The following is a 6,854-nucleotide window of genomic DNA, read 5'->3' on the forward strand; positions in this document are numbered from 1 at the left end:
GATACTCAAACGAGAATTGAAAAGATACACAATTGGAATAGTAAACATACGCAAACGATGTAAGGATACTCAGTTTGAAAGAAACACACTCCCACACTTGCAAAACTCTCAAATTCAATAGAAACTCGCATCAGAAAGCCTTACAGAAAGATACTCAAACGAGAATTGAAAAGATACACAATTGGAATAGTAAAGATACGCAAACGATGTAAAGATACTCAGTTTGAAAGAAACACACTCACACACTTGCAAAACTTTCAAATTCAATAGAAACTCGCATCAGAAAGCCTTACATAAAGATACTCAAACGACAATTGAAAAGATACACAATTGGAATAGTAAAGATACGCAAACGATGTAAGGATACTCAGTTTGAAAGAAACACACTCCCACACTTGCAAAACACTCAAATTCAATAGAAACTCGCATCAGAAAGCCGTTCAGAAAGATACTCAAACGAGAATTGAAAAGATACACAATTCGAATAGTAAAGATACGCAAACGATGTAAAGATACTCAGTTTGAAAGAAACACACTCCCACACTTGCCAAACTCTCAAATTCAATAGAAACTCGCATCAGAAAGCCTTACATAAAGATACTCAAACGAGAATTGAAAAGATACACAATTCGAATAGTAAAGATACGCAAACGATGTAAATATACTCAGTTTGAAAGAAACACACTGCCACACTTGCAAAACTCTCAAATTCAATAGAAACTCGCATCAGAAAGCCTTACATAAAGATACTCAAACGACAATTGAAAAGATACACAATTGGAATAGTAAATATACGCAAACGATGTAAACATACTCAATTTGAAAGAAACACACTGCCACACTTGCAAAACTCTCAAATTCAATAGAAACTCGCATCAGAAAGCCGTTCAGAAAGATACTCAAACGAGAATTGAAAAGATACACAATTCGAATAGTAAAGATACGCAAACGATGTAAAGATACTCAGTTTGAAAGAAACACACTCCCACACTTGCCAAACTCTCAAATTCAATAGAAACTCGCATCAGAAAGCCTTACATAAAGATACTCAAACGACAATTGAAAAGATACACAATTGGAATAGTAAATATACGCAAACGATGTAAACATACTCAATTTGAAAGAAACACACTGCCACACTTGCAAAACTCTCAAATTCAATAGAAACTCGCATCAGAAAGCCTTACAGAAAGATACTCAAACGAGAATTGAAAAGATACACAATTGGAATAGTAAAGATACGCAAACGATGTAAAGGTACTCAATTTGAAAGAAACACACTCCCACACTTGCAAAACTCTCAAATTCAATAGAAACTCGCATCAGAAAGCCTTACATAAAGATACTCAAACGAGAATTGAAAAGATACACAATTGGAATAGTAAAGATACGCAAACGATGTAAAGATACTCAGTTTGAAAGAAACACACTCCCACACTTGCAAAACTCTCAAATTCAATAGAAACTCGCATCAGAAATCCTTACATAAAGATACTCAAACGAGAATTGAAAAGATACACAATTGGAATAGTAAACATACGCAAACGATGTAAAGATACTCAGTTTGAAAGAAACACACTCCCACACTTGCAAAACTCTCAAATTCAATAGAAACTCGCATCAGAAAGCCTTACATAAAGATACTCAAACGAGAATTGAAAAGATACACAATTGGAATAGTAAAGATACGCAAACGATGTAAAGATACTCAGTTTGAAAGAAACACACTCCCACACTTGCAAAACTCTCAAATTCAATAGAAACTCGCATCAGAAAGCCGTTCAGAAAGATACTCAAACGAGAATTGAAAAGATACACAATTCGAATAGTAAAGATACGCAAACGATGTAAAGATACTCAGTTTGAAAGAAACACACTCCCACACTTGCCAAACTCTCAAATTCAATAGAAACTCGCATCAGAAAGCCTTACATAAAGATACTCAAACGACAATTGAAAAGATACACAATTGGAATAGTAAATATACGCAAACGATGTAAACATACTCAATTTGAAAGAAACACACTGCCACACTTGCAAAACTCTCAAATTCAATAGAAACTCGCATCAGAAAGCCTTACATAAAGATACTCAAACGTCAATTGAAAAGATACACAATTGGAATAGTAAAGATACGCAAACGATGTAAAGATACTCAGTTTGAAAGAAACACACTCCCACACTTGCAAAACTCTCAAATTCAATAGAAACTCGCATCAGAAAGCCTTACATAAAGATACTCAAACGTCAATTGAAAAGATACACAATTGGAATAGTAAAGATACGCAAACGATGTAAAGATACTCAGTTTGAAAGAAACACACTCCCACACTTGCAAAACTCTCAAATTCAATAGAAACTCGCATCAGAAAGCCTTACATAAAGATACTCAAACGACAATTGAAAAGATACACAATTGGAATAGTAAATATACGCAAACGATGTAAACATACTCAATTTGAAAGAAACACACTGCCACACTTGCAAAACTCTCAAATTCAATAGAAACTCGCATCAGAAAGCCTTACAGAAAGATACTCAAACGAGAATTGAAAAGATACACAATTGGAATAGTAAAGATACGCAAACGATGTAAAGATACTCAATTTGAAAGAAACACACTCCCACACTTGCAAAACTCTCAAATTCAATAGAAACTCGCATCAGAAAGCCTTACATAAAGATACTCAAACGAGAATTGAAAAGATACACAATTGGAATAGTAAAGATACGCAAACGATGTAAAGGTTCTCAATTTGAAAGAAACACACTCCCACACTTGCAAAACTCTCAAATTCAATAGAAACTCGCATCAGAAAGCCTTACATAAAGATACCCAAACGAGAATTGAAAAGATACACAATTGGAATAGTAAAGATACGCAAACGATGTAAAGATACTCAGTTTGAAAGAAACACACTCCCACACTTGCAAAACTCTCAAATTCAATAGAAACTCGCATCAGAAAGCCGTTCAGAAAGATACTCAAACGAGAATTGAAAAGATACACAATTCGAATAGTAAAGATACGCAAACGATGTAAAGATACTCAGTTTGAAAGAAACACACTCCCACACTTGCCAAACTCTCAAATTCAATAGAAACTCGCATCAGAAAGCCTTACATAAAGATACTCAAACGACAATTGAAAAGATACACAATTGGAATAGTAAATATACGCAAACGATGTAAACATACTCAATTTGAAAGAAACACACTGCCACACTTGCAAAACTCTCAAATTCAATAGAAACTCGCATCAGAAAGCCTTACAGAAAGATACTCAAACGAGAATTGAAAAGATACACAATTGGAATAGTAAAGATACGCAAACGATGTAAAGGTACTCAATTTGAAAGAAACACACTCCCACACTTGCAAAACTCTCAAATTCAATAGAAACTCGCATCAGAAAGCCTTACATAAAGATACTCAAACGAGAATTGAAAAGATACACAATTGGAATAGTAAAGATACGCAAACGATGTAAAGATACTCAGTTTGAAAGAAACACACTCCCACACTTGCAAAACTCTCAAATTCAATAGAAACTCGCATCAGAAATCCTTACATAAAGATACTCAAACGAGAATTGAAAAGATACACAATTGGAATAGTAAACATACGCAAACGATGTAAAGATACTCAGTTTGAAAGAAACACACTCCCACACTTGCAAAACACTCAAATTCAATAGAAACTCGCATCAGAAAGCCGTTCAGAAAGTTCCTCAAACGAGAATTGAAAAGATACACAATTCGAATAGTAAAGATACGCAAACGATGTAAATATACTCAGTTTGAAAGAAACACACTGCCACACTTGCAAAACTCTCAAATTCAATAGAAACTCGCATCAGAAAGCCTTACATAAAGATACTCAAACGACAATTGAAAAGATACACAATTGGAATAGTAAATATACGCAAACGATGTAAACATACTCAATTTGAAAGAAACACACTGCCACACTTGCAAAACTCTCAAATTCAATAGAAACTCGCATCAGAAAGCCTTACAGAAAGATACTCAAACGAGAATTGAAAAGATACACAATTGGAATAGTAAAGATACGCAAACGATGTAAAGATACTCAGTTTGAAAGAAACACACTCCCACACTTGCAAAACTTTCAAATTCAATAGAAACTCGCATCAGAAAGCCTTACATAAAGATACTCAAACGTCAATTGAAAAGATACACAATTGGAATAGTAAAGATACGCAAACGATGTAAAGATACTCAGTTTGAAAGAAACACACTCCCACACTTGCAAAACTCTCAAATTCAATAGAAACTCGCATCAGAAAGCCTTACATAAAGATACTCAAACGTCAATTGAAAAGATACACAATTGGAATAGTAAAGATACGCAAACGATGTAAAGATACTCAGTTTGAAAGAAACACACTCCCACACTTGCAAAACTCTCAAATTCAATAGAAACTCGCATCAGAAAGCCTTACATAAAGATACTCAAACGAGAATTGAAAAGATACACAATTGGAATAGTAAACATACGCAAACGATGTAAGGATACTCAGTTTGAAAGAAACACACTGCCACACTTGCAAAACTCTCAAATTCAATAGAAACTCGCATCAGAAAGCCTTACAGAAAGATACTCAAACGAGAATTGAAAAGATACACAATTGGAATAGTAAAGATACGCAAACGATGTAAAGATACTCAATTTGAAAGAAACACACTCCCACACTTGCAAAACTCTCAAATTCAATAGAAACTCGCATCAGAAAGCCTTACATAAAGATACTCAAACGTCAATTGAAAAGATACACAATTGGAATAGTAAAGATACGCAAACGATGTAAAGATACTCAGTTTGAAAGAAACACACTCCCACACTTGCAAAACTCTCAAATTCAATAGAAACTCGCATCAGAAAGCCTTACATAAAGATACTCAAACGTCAATTGAAAAGATACACAATTGGAATAGTAAAGATACGCAAACGATGTAAAGATACTCAGTTTGAAAGAAACACACTCCCACACTTGCAAAACTCTCAAATTCAATAGAAACTCGCATCAGAAAGCCTTACATAAAGATACTCAAACGAGAATTGAAAAGATACACAATTGGAATAGTAAACATACGCAAACGATGTAAGGATACTCAGTTTGAAAGAAACACACTGCCACACTTGCAAAACTCTCAAATTCAATAGAAACTCGCATCAGAAAGCCTTACAGAAAGATACTCAAACGAGAATTGAAAAGATACACAATTGGAATAGTAAAGATACGCAAACGATGTAAAGATACTCAATTTGAAAGAAACACACTCCCACACTTGCAAAACTCTCAAATTCAATAGAAACTCGCATCAGAAAGCCTTACATAAAGATACTCAAACGAGAATTGAAAAGATACACAATTGGAATAGTAAAGATACGCAAACGATGTAAAGATACTCAGTTTGAAAGAAACACACTCCCACACTTGCAAAACTCTCAAATTCAATAGAAACTCGCATCAGAAATCCTTACATAAAGATACTCAAACGAGAATTGAAAAGATACACAATTGGAATAGTAAACAGACGCAAACGATGTAAAGATACTCAGTTTGAAAGAAACACACTCCCACACTTGCAAAACACTCAAATTCAATAGAAACTCGCATCAGAAAGCCGTTCAGAAAGATACTCAAACGAGAATTGAAAAGATACACAATTCGAATAGTAAAGATACGCAAACGATGTAAATATACTCAGTTTGAAAGAAACACACTGCCACACTTGCAAAACTCTCAAATTCAATAGAAACTCGCATCAGAAAGCCTTACAGAAAGATACTCAAACGAGAATTGAAAAGATACACAATTGGAATAGTAAAGATACGCAAACGATGTAAAGATACTCAGTTTGAAAGAAACACACTCCCACACTTGCAAAACTCTCAAATTCAATAGAAACTCGCATCAGAAAGCCTTACATAAAGATACTCAAACGTCAATTGAAAAGATACACAATTGGAATAGTAAAGATACGCAAACGATGTAAAGATACTCAGTTTGAAAGAAACACACTCCCACACTTGCAAAACTCTCAAATTCAATAGAAACTCGCATCAGAAAGCCTTACATAAAGATACTCAAACGTCAATTGAAAAGATACACAATTGGAATAGTAAAGATACGCAAACGATGTAAAGATACTCAGTTTGAAAGAAACACACTCCCACACTTGCAAAACTCTCAAATTCAATAGAAACTCGCATCAGAAAGCCTTACATAAAGATACTCAAACGACAATTGAAAAGATACACAATTGGAATAGTAAATATACGCAAACGATGTAAACATACTCAATTTGAAAGAAACCACTGCCACACTTGCAAAACTCTCAAATTCAATAGAAACTCGCATCAGAAAGCCTTACAGAAAGATACTCAAACGAGAATTGAAAAGATACACAATTGGAATAGTAAAGATACGCAAACGATGTAAAGATACTCAATTTGAAAGAAACACACTCCCACACTTGCAAAACTCTCAAATTCAATAGAAACTCGCATCAGAAAGCCTTACATAAAGATACTCAAACGAGAATTGAAAAGATACACAATTGGAATAGTAAAGATACGCAAACGATGTAAAGATACTCAGTTTGAAAGAAACACACTCCCACACTTGCAAAACTCTCAAATTCAATAGAAACTCGCATCAGAAATCCTTACATAAAGATACTCAAACGAGAATTGAAAAGATACACAATTGGAATAGTAAACATACGCAAACGATGTAAAGATACTCAGTTTGAAAGAAACACACTCCCACACTTGCAAAACACTCAAATTCAATAGAAACTCGCATCAGAAAGCCGTTCAGAAAG

Source organism: Argentina anserina, chromosome 4 (assembly GCF_933775445.1).
Source record: "Argentina anserina chromosome 4, drPotAnse1.1, whole genome shotgun sequence".
NCBI lineage: Eukaryota > Viridiplantae > Streptophyta > Magnoliopsida > Rosales > Rosaceae > Argentina > Argentina anserina.